Source organism: Carcharodon carcharias, chromosome 3 (genome assembly GCF_017639515.1).
Source record: "Carcharodon carcharias isolate sCarCar2 chromosome 3, sCarCar2.pri, whole genome shotgun sequence".
Lineage (NCBI taxonomy): Eukaryota > Metazoa > Chordata > Chondrichthyes > Lamniformes > Lamnidae > Carcharodon > Carcharodon carcharias.
The window spans coordinates 110252306-110267107 of NC_054469.1; positions in this window are offsets into that span (position 1 = coordinate 110252306).

Here is a 14802-nt window from a genome sequence, read left to right on the forward strand (position 1 = left end):
GTTTTAAGAAAGGTCAAATGGAGTTTTATTTTCGCTTTCAAAGGTGTTGCATTTCTAATGAGAGCTTTATGACTGTGGCAGCTAAGTTAAACAAACAAGAGTAGGGAAACTGGGCTGTTGCTTAGCAACAGGGGTCCAGAGAGGCAGGTTCCTCACACAGACATGGACAGAGAAACTAAAGAAACAGAAGTTTTGAGTTCAGTTTGAAGACAGCTGCCAAACAGAAGCCCCCCACCTAGATTGGACGGTTTGGGAGAAGATTCCAAAGCAAATTCTTGGAAAGTGGAGGTTGGAAACCATCGTGTGAAAGGCAGAGTGCAGTGATACCGGTTGGCTCACAGTGTGACAAACGTCTGGAGGGAGTGAAGGAGAGATCCACAGCATTTGTGTGGGGGTGGCATCAGTCACTTGGTTTCAGAGTGTGGTATGCCTGACCACAGGTCACCATAGGTATACGTGGGCTTGTTTTACTGTGAATATTAAAGTATAAGATAGTTTTTGTAACTTGGGTTATTCTTATAAATCTGTATATATCTGTAAATATATAGTTGAGGGTGAAGGAGTATTGTCATCTTTTCTTGTTTAATAAATGTTTTATGATTTTGTTAAAAGTTCATTAGCTGACTCCGGTGACCCTGTTCAGTAGCTACTCTCCACGTATCTAAACAAACAAAAATAAAAGTTAGGATCTATCAAGCTGGGTTCCACCCTGGGATCAGACTTGTCCAGTGATAACATCAGCTAGGACCATAACAATCTGAATACCCACTTTCTATTAACTGTTGAGTATGGTTCTAGTGAATTGTGTATGACCCCTTCTCAAACCCAAATCAGGGTATCAATATCTTCTAATCATTATGGATTTGTCTACCAAATTTCCAGAGGCAATACCCTTAAAAAATATTGTGAAGGTGGTAATCGAAGGTTTAATTCAGTTTTCACCAGGGATGTGGTTATCCAGAGAATTTTATTTATTTTTTATTCATTCATGGGGTGTGGGCATCGCTGGCTAGACCAGCATTTATTATCCATCCATAATTGCCCTTAAGAAGCTGGTGGTGAGCTGCCTTCTTGAACTGCTGCTGTCCATGTGGTGTAGGTACACACACAGTGCTGCTGGGAAGGGAGGTCCATGATTTTGATCCAGCAACAGTGAAGGAACGGTGATATAGTTCCAAATCAGAATGGTGTGTTGCTATAGAATCATAGGATGCTTACAGCACAGAAGGAGACAATTTGGCCCATTAACTCTCTGCTGGCTCTCTGTAAGAACAACTCACTTAGTCTCACCCCCTGGATTTTCATTGTAGTTCTGCAATTTTTTTCTCTTAAGATAACAATCCAATGCCCTCCCAGGCCACTCCTTCCTAACAGTATACCACTGTGCCGCCACTTGTGGTGGGTGTCTACTGCCAGTGGGACAGGACACACTCAGGAATTCACAGATGGTGATGGAGAAGTTTGGGATATTGGCTGAAAGGTATGATTTGGTGAGTATGAATATATCAAACTGATGCTTGACTGGTCTGTGGGACAACTTTCTCAATGTTGGCCCAAGTTCCCAGCTGTTAGTGAGGAGCACTATGCAAGGTCAGTTGGGCAGCTTGTGTCTTTGTCATTTCCAGTGCCTAGGTTGATGCCAGGTGGTCCATCGAGTTTTATTCTTATTCAATGTTTCTAAGACAGTTTGACAAGTGAAAGAAAGCAATAAAAGAAGGAGAGAGTATGAGAAGAAACTGGCAGCTAATGTAAAAGAGAATCCAATAGTCTTCTATAGGTATATAAATAGTAAAAATGTGGCAAATGGAGGAATATTCCAGATTCGGGACCAAAAACGAAACATATTCATGGAGGTTGAGGGTATAACTAAGATACTAAATTAAAACCTTGCATCTGTCTTTCCTAAGGAAGCTGGTTTCAAAATCATATCTCTAAAATTGAATCTTCCTCATAATATAAAAACTTTAGTGTTGCTAATATTGTCAATAACCTTTGGGAAAAATAAACACACTCCTTACCATTTCTTATCTGGCTAGTTGTAAACAGACTAAGATCCCTTTGAAATCCAAATCCCTTCATTTATCTAAAAATGCAAATTCCCTTCACACCTTCAATGCTAAGCTAGCATCCATGTTTACTTATTAGCATGTTGAGCACCTAGTTTCTTTTGATGATTTCAAGCTTGCAGTCTACTTGACTCCAACTGTAATTAAATCACACAGACAGACCCAACTATAATTACCCCCAAAAACCTACTTCACAATAAACCAGAAAAATATTCTGAATATTATTATACTTTCGTCACAAGCAACTCTAGAAACTATGGACATTACTATAATCATAGTTGTAGTCAACAGAAATAAATTGGCAATAAGCTGTAAGTAGTTGATTATCCCATTAAATAGTGCTTGGGGGTGGGGTTCCTTCCTGCTGCTGAATACATAAGAGGTTAAGAAAGGATGTTAGCTTCATCATTGAGCTTCAGAATGGTACCGCTGGTGTTACAAACCTATTGACATCACAATTTGCCTCCCCTGCATACTTCTAGTAGATTTTCCTGTGTGCCCTCACCAAAATGGTGTCTGGCTTGGCTAGTCCCATATGTTTGCACATGCACCCCAACATATTGACAGCAAAATGTTGGCACTGAGAAGCTGGTCACTAAGAAGTTGATTTTAAGAGCTTAATATCCTCTGAATTGGCCTTGTAAGCTATTCAGTTGTAAAACAATTGCTGCAGAACACAATCATAAGAGACATGTTGGATAGAACTGTTTGTAATGACCTAGGCATTGACGACAGCAGGTTAATCACCATAATCTTAGGGTAACCAGAGAGGAATTTAAAAAAATACTATCCTGCCAGTGCCACCCAGATTCCCAGCCAACAATATATGATGATGCCGTCAGGTAGACACCTAAATCAGACCTGCTATAATATTGTTTGGCTTCAATTCTGATCACAAAGCATGCGTTGGCTTCTGAGGTTGATTACCAGGGAGTTCTACGGATAGTATATATATTTTACTTGTTAAATTGAGATTTAAGTGTTGAAACTTCCTCTTCAAATGTAATGATTGGTGTTCTGATGATGGTGTACAACCCCTTTACCATCATTAGGTCATTAGGCCTAACCAGAACCTTGGCTGTGCATTTCTACTAGGCTCACCTGCTTCTATTTTCTGATCATATTTTTCCCAAAGGTTATTGACAATATTAGCAACACTAAAGTTTTTATATTATGAGGAAGATTCAATTTCAGAGATATGATTTTGAAACCAGCTTCCTTGGGAAAGACAGATGCAAAGTTTTAATTTAGTATCTTAGTTATACCCTCAACCTCCATGCATATGTTTCGTTTTTGGTCCCTAATCTGGAATATTCCTCCATTTGCCACATTTTTACTATTTATATACCTATATAAGACTATTGGATTCTCTTTTACATTAGCTGCCAGTTTCTTCTCATACTCTCTCCTTCTGTTATTGCTTTCTTTCACTTGTCAAACTGTCAATTTGTATCCAATTGATCCAATCATTCTGTTTTGGATCTTTTATGTCTTGTAGGTTTTCTAGTTGTATATTGACAGAATTGGTTTATATTATTCAGTGTGCTTCCTTTGCAATTACTGGATGGAAAAAGAACAAGGTTCATCTAGCTGGCCTTCCAGCTAGATACTTGCATGATGCAATGATACTGGAGTTGCTGACCAATCATAGTAATCACTTAATCAGCCAAAGACCCAGGCATAATGTAAGGAAAACCCAGGTGATGGGTAGCTTTGGGAATCTCCCAGCCATCCTATATTTCCATATGTCATGTCTCAACTTATGAATTTTGTGTTTTGTTTTCAACTATAAACTTCTGTTCACCATAAAATGAACAATTACTTCTAATTTCACTTCAATGCTTGCAGTTGTTAGCCCTATTTGAGCTGTAATCAGATACTGATTATGCTTTAGCACCTTCTCTCTTCCTATAATGAAAGTGTAACCTCCTCCCAATGGTTGTAAGTTTCCTTGTGGCTGAAATTTCCCTGGATGCCCAGGAACTCCCTCAGATGCACCTGTTTGTTGTGGTTGAGAGTCAGGTGGATAATGTGGTACCAATCCCCAAAGAATATGGACTGGATCCTGGCAGACATGGGTTTCACTGCAAATTTCTCCCCACCATCCTCCAATGCAAAACACATTTTTTTGATCTCTCTATCCCCAGGAATTTTGTAGCATAGAAATTTGCCCATATCTAGTGTATGGTCTACTGGACTAAATTTCCTAACATAGCCCATTTCCTTTTCTTGAACAGGGGTGTAAATTTTTTTTCTGGTCTACCTTAGAAACCATAGATATTTATCTCATCCAGGTGTAACACACAGTCTATCACTGTGGATAAAGAAACTGATTGGTAATTTCTTCAAGGTTCTCCTGATTAGGCATTATAACTTGAGCAGAATGTGGGTAAGATAAACAGCGTAAATAGGTTTCTGTCGATCTGAAGTCAGTCAATTGGACGCAGAATTTTTTCTTCTTGCTTATCTTGTTGGTTATAATTAGTGGTTATAAAAGGGAAGATGTAACTAATCTGATCAATAAGAGACATGATGGTATTGGTATTTCTTGCATTTTCATTGTCTAAATTAACTTAAAATGGAGGTGCTAATTAGTTATGGGGAATTGTTATGGCACAGCGGATGGTAAATACCAAGCTTCTTAAATCTCAGAGAGAAGCTTAAAACAGCTGCCACAACTGTTTTGCAATTTGTGTTTTACTTTGAGATGCGTGCCTTGAATTCAGTAGTAATAAGTCCACCAATATTTAGAGTTTTTATACAAAACTAAATTAAACATTTATTAATAAAAGAAAAGATTTTAAGCACATAGATAGGTCTACACATTACTACTATAATAATTCCTAAACCCCCAAACTAATATGCCTCCCAGTTACACCTCCATTAAGGCAACAGTAAAAACAAATAGATTTAAACAGACCCAGGCAAAGCACACAGTACCCTAGACAATGATATTCAAAGTGAGTTTTCTCAGCTTCAGTTCCTATAGACAGCAGCTTGATGCGCAGAGGCTGGAGGCTTTTCACACTTGTGTTAGATCTTAGAATTCCTTCTTCCTTACACATAACCTCATCTCCTTTATACATATTTCTCCCTTTTAATGCAAATTTCATTGTTCCCATAGGTTTTCTACTCTACTTCTCTCATAATGTAAATCTTTTCAAAGTACTAATTTTATCAGTAACCTTTGGGAAAAAATAAACACACTATTTGGCTTGGTTTCTTCTGGCTAACTGTAACATCTTACCATTTCTTTGAAATTCAAACTACTCTGGTTTGTCTAAAAATGCAAATTTTCCTTACACCTCACATTCCATAACCTTAGCCATGTTTACGTATTTAGTATTTCAAACCTTTCTTCCCTTTTGATAACTCAAAGCCTCCAGACCAGCTGTCTTCAATTCAATAAAATTCCGCACAAACACACACACACTTTCCAAACCCCACTATTAGCCTACCTTTACAATGAATCCAATAATATTATGAATATTATTATATTTTCATGATACCCCCTCCTTACTGGAAAATGAACCAAAACAATTTAAAAAGACGGCTTCATTTTCTTAACCCATCTTACATTACCTCCTATACTTGCCTATATGCTCACATTGTTACATTACCATGCATTATGCATTAAGATAACAATATAAATATATACAAATCCTTAGTATCAACAGAAATCATTCCAGTCCAGTGTCCAGGTTTTTAAATGTCCAATTTTACTTTTCAGCTTCAAACTCTTGACAATGTATCTGCATTTAGATTTTCTCATCCAGCCACATGTATAATCTGTTGATTAAATGGTTGCAGTAATAAACTCTGTCTGAATAGCCTTGCACTTCTGTGTCAAAATTTGCCCAGAAACTTTAAAGGATTGCAGTCTGTATTGTTTCTGATGAATTGTTTGTAATGTAAATCACAAAATGTTGCAATGCTAACACCAGTTCCAGAGTCTCCTTTTCAATCATTGAATATCTCTGTTACACATTCAAATTTTGCGAAAAATACCCAATCGGTTTCTCAATTCCTGTTTCACCTTCTGGTAACAATGCCTATATCACTTGCGTCAATGGCCAACTTAAATTGCTTGGCATTAATGGGTACTGCAAAAACAGGTGTCGCATTCAATACAGTTTTCAAACTGTCAAATGCCTGCTGACACTCCTGTGTTCATTGAAACGTCTTGTTCTTTTTTAATAGTTCAGTCAATGGAGCAACAACACTGCTAAAATTTGGTACAAATTTCCTGTAAAACCCATTCATGCCCAGAAATCTCAAAGCTTCTTATTTTGTTATAGGCATGGGGAAATCCACATTAGCTTTGACTTTCACATCTCTCAGTGCCACCATGCCATGTCCAATGGAATGGCCTAGATATGTAACTTGTGCTTTTGCAAATTCATTTTTAGCCAAGTTCACCTCCAAATTAGCTCCTTGTAATCAACAAAACAATTCTTCCAGATGTTGTAAATGTTCCTCCCATGTTTGGCTGGATACTATCAAGTCATCAATATAAAAAGCAGAATTGCTCAGACCTGCAATTATTTTGTTTGTCAGTCTTTGAAATTCTGCAGGTCCATTTTTCATACCAAATGGCATGCCTTTAAGCTGATATAGTCCATCTGGCATTACAAAAGCAGATATCTTCTTTGCGCTCTCTAATAATGGCACTTGCCAATATCCTCTCAGCAGGTCAAGCTTTGTGATAGGTTTTGATTGTCCCACTCTCTCAATGTAACCTTCCAGTCAGGGTATAGGATATGAATCTGCATTTGTCAATGTATTAACTTTTCAATAGATCACATATAGCCTTTGTGTTCCATCTGGTTTCGGTACCTTCACAATAGGCGAACTCCAGTTACTGCAATTAGACTCAATGATGTCATTTTGATGCATGAATTCAATTTCTTTCTTTACTTGTGATAACCTTGCCAGATTTAATCTATAAGCATTTATATATCGAAGATGAAACTTCTACACGCACATCATGTATAGCTAAATTTGCCCTCCCCAGCTTTGTATGACTCCAATAGCTTCTCCAAATCACTTTGACACTTTCCTGGAAGGTAACTCAATATTACACTTAAATTTTTAAGTAACCCCCATTAACCAGCTTGGTCAGAGGACAATCAATTTCAGAATCCTGCATTTCTACTTCTTTCTCTTTATCTACCACCACTAATACCTCCTTTTGGTTCTCTTCCCTGTCAAAGCACTTTTTAAGCATATTTACAAGACACACTTTCTGGTTCTTTCTTCTTATCTGGAGTATTTATTAAATAATTTACTTCACTCAGTTTCTTTTCAATCCTGTAAGGCACACTAAACCTTGCCTTTAATGAGTCATGCAGCATTGGTAAAAGAACTAGTAGTTTTCCCCCGCAACAAAACTACGAGCTATAACTTTTCTGTCTGTCTTCACTTCCATCACTTGCTGCGATATCTTTAAATGTTCCCTAGCTAACTCACATGCTCTGTCCAATCTTTCCCTGAAGTTTGATACATACTCCAGGAGAGTTGTTTCTGAATTTTGGCCCACCAATTTCTCATGAAGCAATTTCAGTGGTCCCCTTACCTCATGACCATAGGCTAATTGAAAAGGACTAACTCCAGTCATTGCATTGGGAGCATTCTTAAAAGCAAATAATAAGAATGGAATTCCTCCATCCCAATCCTGTGGATAGTCCTGACAATGTGCCCTCATCATTATTTTTAAAGTTTTGTGCCATCTTTTCAAAGCCCCTTGTGACTCAGGATAGTAAGCAGTTGTCTTAAACTGAGCAGAATTGCTTAGACCTGCAATTACTTTGTTTGTCAGTCTTTGAAATGCTGCAGGTTCATTTTTCATACCAAATGGCATGTCTTTAAGCTGATATAGTCCATCTGGCATTACAAAAGCTGATATCTCCTTTGCTCTCTCTAATAATGGTAATTGCCAATATCCTCTCAGCAGGTCAATCTTTGTGATAGATTTTGATTGTCCCACTCTCTCAATGTAACCTTCTTAAACCGTTTTATCCCCAAACTGTTCATTACTTCCTTAAACAGCTGTGACATGAAATTTGAACCCCAATCTCATTGTATTTCTTTTGGTAAACCATACCTTGTAAACATTTTAGTCAACTCTTCCACAATTCTCTCACTTGTAATATTTCACAAAGGTATCACTTCAGGAAATCTTGTAGGCACATCCATTATTGTCAGTAAGTTCTGATTTCCACTTTTAGTCTTAGGGTAGGGTCCTACACAATCAATCATAACTCGAGTAAAAGGTTCTTCAAATGCTAGAATTAGAATTAAAGGTGCCAGCTTAATCACTGCTTGTAGTTTCACAATCACCTGACATGTGTGACATGTTCTACAGAATTTGACTACGTCTCTATGTAATCCAGACCAATAAAAATGTTTTTGTGTTTTTGCCTGTAGCTTTCTAATTCCTAAATGTCCTCCCATTGGAATTTCATGAGCTATTCTCAGAACCTCATTTCTATATCCAAATCTAATGTACTTCCCTCCAATTTTCATCTGCTGAACATGATAAGGCCACCATTTTCTCATTAAAAAGTTAGCCTTAAGGTAATAACACCCTGGAAAACATTCTGCCTCTGTTTCTGAATAAGCTATTTAATACAACTGGCTTATTTGCATTTCGTCTTTCTGAAACTCTACCAACTGCCTTGAGGTAAACACCTCAGCTGCATTATCATCCATTCTTTCTTTCTGAACAATATTATCAAAAACAGTGTCTGCTAATTGGACTTCTACATATTTTCCCTGCATTTTAACTTCCCTCTTCTTCCTGTTTCAACCTATGAGCCTGTGATCTTTTCATCATACAATCTGGAAACAATATGGGATTCTCTTTCTGCAACACTTCTGTTGAAAACACCTCCACAGGCTGCTCAACTACCATGGACATCATCCACATCTATGACCAAGATTTTAGGTATCATTACCTAAAATAAATGGAACCACTGCAATGGACAATTTTTCCACTACTCCAAAAATCACATCACCTGTTTTCCACTTACCCTTTAAATTTACCTTCCACAAGGGAATAGGTTTAACATCCCCATGAACCCCACTTATTATCACCTTTTCCAGCAATACTCCCTCTGAACAACAAATATCACTATCCCACAACCTTAAAGATTGACTTGTCCCTGTGTCTCTTAAAATTTTAATATCTTTACTTACTCCACCCTATATACATGGAAAGACTTCCCCTTGATGTACAAAATATTTAAATATTTCTGCAAACTGCTCCTCAGCATTCCCTTGGGTAAATTGTGAACACATTCCCATTTCTTTACCCATCACTGAGTCTTCCTGTTTTACCTGTGCACAAACCACTGTTTTTTCCTGTGCCTGAACCTCAGAACCCACAGTACTTTTACTTCTAGAAATTTTCTTCACCCCAATAATCCCAATAGATTTTCCCTGTAATTTCCAACACACTGACTTTGTGAGCCCAGCTTTATTACAATAAAAACACCTTAATATTTGAGTGTCACTTCTACCCTCAGCACCTTCCTTTTTAGTCAGAGAAAAAACTTGCTGGGAATTTTCACCCAGTCCTCCTCTCCCCTGACTACCCACTTGCTTTCACCTTCCTATTTTCTACCCTTCTCTGATTTAAAAGGGTGACAAAAAGAAAGGTTTAGATCTATGAACTAAATCATAATTATCATCTGTCTCTGCTGCTTGTCTTACAGTTTCAATGCTCTGTTCCTCCACATGAGTTCTCGCTACTGAAGGAATTGAATCTTTAAATCCTTCCAAAAGAATTACTTTTCTAAGAGCTACATATGTTGTCTCTATCTTTAATGCCCATATCCACCAGTCAAAATTACTTTGTTTTACTTTCTCAAATTCAATATAAGTTTGCCCAGGCTGTTTTCACATATTTCTAAATTTCTGCCTGTATGCCTCATGAACCAACTCATATGCAATCAAAATAGCCCTTTTTTAAAGCACATCATAGTTCACCAACATTCTTTCTGAAAAAGAAGCATAAACCTCATGTGTTCTACCCATCAACCTAGATTGTAACTAGAATGCCCAGTTTTCCTGTGGCCACTTCAGCTGTTTAGCTATCTTCTCAAATCAAATAAAGAATGCTTCAACATCTCTTTCCTCAAAGGTTGGAAGAGTTTGAACAAATTTAAACATTTCCCCACTGGGTTCTGATCTGGAAATAAGTCCTTTTGCATCTTCTGGTGTCTCTTTTTTAATTGCCAGCCTTTTAAGCTGGAATTCTCTCTCTCTCTCTTTTGCTCTTTCCCCTTTTCTAAACTTGCCATTTCTAATTCCCTTTCCTGTTTTCTTTCTCTCTCCTGCCTTTCTGCCTGTTCCCTTTGGGATGCTCTTTCTCTTTCTATTTATTTTTCTTTCTCTGCCTTTTCTTTTTCTGTTGCCCCTAATTCCAATTTTTTCATGTCCCACTGAAGTCTCACTACCTCCAGCTATGACCCATTAGCGGCAGGTATCCCTTCCAACTTTAAATGCTGTGCTATCACTTCAACATGTCTACTTTCTTGGCCCCTACAGATAACCTCAACTGCAATTATCCACCAACTATGTTAACTTACCCTTAGATACATTTTGTAACCCAAGCAGAGTTATATCTTCTATTCCCAAAAAAGTTTTAGCCATGGATACAGCCATTTTTCAGTCTCACCACTTTAAAATACCTCACATCAACTCCTGAATTCAAAGCACTTCTCGTACTCGTATCCTTCATCAACTCCAAACCAATCAAGAAATCTCAAATGTATCCTGCAAAGAGTCCCCATTTTTGTTCTGGCACCGTGGATGATAAATGCCAAGACTTCTCAAATCCCAGAGGGAAACTTGAAACAGATGCCACAACTGTTTTGCAATTTGTATTTTATTTCGAGATGCATGCCTTGAATTTAGGAGTAATAAGTCCACCAAGATTTAGAACTTTTTTTTACACATTAATAAAAGAAAAGATTTAAGCACATATGTAGGATTACACATTACCACTATAATAACTCCTAAATCCCCTCATTAACCTGTTTCCCAGTTACACTTCCATTAAGGCAATAGTAAAAATAAATAGATTTAAATAGATCCAGGCAAAGCACATAATACCCTTAACAGTGATATTCAAAGTGAGTTTTCTTAATTTTGGTTCCTGTAGTCAGCAACTTGATGCACAGAGGCTGGAGGCTTTTCATGCTTTTGTTAGATCTTAGAATGCCTTCTCCCTTACATATTACCTTATCTCCTTTATACATGTTTCTCCTTTTTGAAGCAAATTCCATTGTTTTCATTTGCTTTCCAACTTTACCTTTCTCATAATGTAAATCTTTTCATAGTACTAATTGTATCAGTAACCTTTGGAAAAAATAAGCACACTGTTTGGCTTAGCTTCTTTGGCTAACTGTAACACCTCACCATCTCTTTAAAATTCAAACTACTCTGGTTTGTCTAAAAATGCAAATTTTCCTTACACCTCACATTCTAAAACTTCAGCCATGTTTAGATATTTAGCATTTCAAACCTATCTTCCCTTTTGATAACTCAAAGCCTACAGACCAGCTGTCTCCAATTCAGTTAAATTACACACACAAACACTCTATCAAAACACTGCTATCAATCTATCTTTACAATAAATCACAATAATATAATGAAAATTATTATGTTTTCATGACAGAATGAAGCTCTAAGTGTCAATGGGACTGGTCTCATTTGACACTGTTGGGGAGTAATTAGTGTGTTCTAGTGGAAGCCAGAGCTCACATCCAAACATTCTATCGGACCTAATTAAAATGAAGGAAGTCCAAGGCGGTACATGTAAGAGAACACTGGAGTTTGCATTATTGGTCATGGCCATGAAGGAAGGAGGAAATAGGAGTACATCCTAGGCCTTAAAGACAGCTTTTACTTTGATGAGTCATGAACAATGGAAGCCCAAAAAGAAAGAGCAACATTTTTGAGACTTCCTTGGGCATGGAACATCAAATATTTAAAAGCAGAAGATGCAGAAATCCCTCTCCAGCAACTGTAGAGTACAATTCCTCGAATTTCATGATCATTGTATTTCCATGAAGAAAATTATGGTGGAAGAATTTCAATGGGAGTTCTCCAGCATAATTTTGGCAGGGAATTGCCAGAGATGCTGGAGAAATATTTATGGTTGTTTCTCTGGGGTCTCTGCCAAACGTTTGCCAAAATTATGGCAGTATGTCAGAAAAATGCTAACAAAAATTTCAGGCAATTATCTTTGTTATCTTTAATTATCTTCATATTTACTAACTGACTGCAGAAAGTTTTGGACTTTTGTTTTGTGATGGGGGTAGCGGATAAAGGAATTTTGATGAACCTTTGACATACCCCAACAGTAAATGCAGGAAATGATTGAGATTTGACTTGATGTAACACCCCCAATGCATTTTGCACCTTAATAGACTGTCCAGAGGGCTTGCAATTTATTAAAATAATTTGAATATGTCTCAACCTTGTCCTGTGCTAGCCTTTATTTGTGTTGCAAAAGCTGACTCTCTCCTGACCTTATAAATATAGCATATAGAAGCAGACATACGCAGTTGTTTTACTACTGCAACAAGCAAGTAATCCCTCAGGCTATAGAGTGACAGTTGATGTTAGATTTTGCTTCCATGTAGCTGTATTCTACTGTTCAGTGAGAGTAACTGATGTGGATGAAGCTGTGTCAAATCATCTTCATATAAGAAATCCATTGAACCTTTCTGTATATTTACTGTCAGATAACAAGCCATTTGGGAAAACAGATCAAATGATATCTGTCATTAATACCATCCCACTTTTTTTGGCAAATGAGAACATTTATTGATCCAAATAGTTAAAGTCTCTTTGATTTGTGAAACATTTTCTTAAAATGTAAATAATAAAGAATCATGTTTTTCTGGTTGAGAGTGATATTTTTTTTTCCAAGTATTATTCCAATGAGATTTACCAGTCAGCATTCAGCACCATATTTTCTCTTCATTTCTTCCGATTTATCATAATTCATTTAACATGATGAAAGACAATAAGTATCCTGGAGAAGAGTAGGAGTAAGAGAGTGTACAGGTATTTCTTGTGTCGTGCTCAGTCATCACAAGCCCAGATTAAGTGCCTTTTTCTAAGCTCTGTAAACGATATTTTCATTTGCAATGCATCGGAGGAAGAAATCCTAATAGTTATATTTCCTGATCAATCTGAAAAATAGAAATAGTCCAGTTTATTTTGCTGACATAATGGCAAATTTGATGGCACTGGCTGTTATCAGTGTGTAAATTTAAACAATTTAAAATTAATAAGGAGGAGGCATTGGATAGGCTGCCTGTACTTAAAGTTAATAAGGCACCAGGACCGGATGAGATGCATCCGAGGACACTCAGAGAACTGAGAGTGGAAGTTGCAGAGGTACTGGCCATAATTTTTCAGTCTTCCTTAGACTCAGGGGTGAAGTCAGAGGACTGTCGAATTGCAAACGTTACATCCTTGTTCAAAAAAGGCTGTAAAGATAAACTCAGCAACTACAGGCCAGTTAGTTGAACTTCGGTGGTGGGGAAACAATAATTTGGGACAAAATTAATAATCACATGGACAAATGTGATCAATTAAGAAAAGGCAGCATGGATTTCTTAAGGGAAAACCATGTTTAACTAACTTGCTGGAGTTTTCTGAACAGGGTTCGGCCTTGGGGGGGGATTATGGGGGTGAGAGTCGGGTCTGGCAGGGGTGGGGGGGAATAAGTAATGTGGGGAGTAGTCGGGGGAGAGGGTGGAGGGTGACCCCTGGGGTATCAGAGGGTGGATGAGCCCTGTGGGGGATTGGAGGGAGACCCCTGGGGGTCAGGGAGTTGGGGGAGTCTCCTGGGGGTGGGGGGGTGGGCAGTTGTTGTGGGATAATTGGTGTGGGTCTGTGCAATATTAACCTAGAAGTTAGAAGAGGTTTTAATTTTTCTAACTTTTGTAGGGTAACTATTGATGTAACCCAGTCACAACCATCTGAAGTTTTCGATTTAAATTTTATTTTCAGATGGTTCCCAGTGCACGCTAATTGCCCAAGGGAAGTTTGCATTTCTGGGAAATTGGTGTGCAAACTTTACCTGGGAACCTCCAACGGGGATTCCCCAGTGCATCTTTGGGGGAACCCCCCACCCCCCCCACCACCCCCACCCCACCCCCCACCACTCCGCCACCCCTCCCCAAAACAGTACAATGCTCTGGACCTCGGAAGTTATGGCCCAATGTACCTGAATGTACTCTAACACAGAGCAATAAATGTATAAGCATTGAAATGTATCAGTTTAGCAATCCAGCTTTGGTTAGAGTGATCTTTGTTGGAGGTTGCTGTATATTTTCAGACTGCTGGTTGGGGTTGTTTTGTTTGTGTTGTATCTTAAACTGTTCTATTTGCATTAGAGTTGCTTGGTGTTTCCGCTTGTGATATTGTTCTGATTTGGCATCTGTTTTATCGCACTGTTATGCCATTTGGTATTCATACTTGTTACGATCTTGGTTCTGGGAATATGCTAACAATTTCTACTGCATTCCAGGTGCCAGTCAGTGGCGTACGAGAAATTTCTGCCTAACGTTCAGACTGAGTAATTAGTTACCCACATGCTGGTCATTGGCATTATTCACTTTCCCCTATTTTTTGAGGAATGTATCTTGTACTGGGCAGCAGTGGCATTGTTACTGGACTGGTAATCCAGAGACACTGGGTAATGCTATGGGGA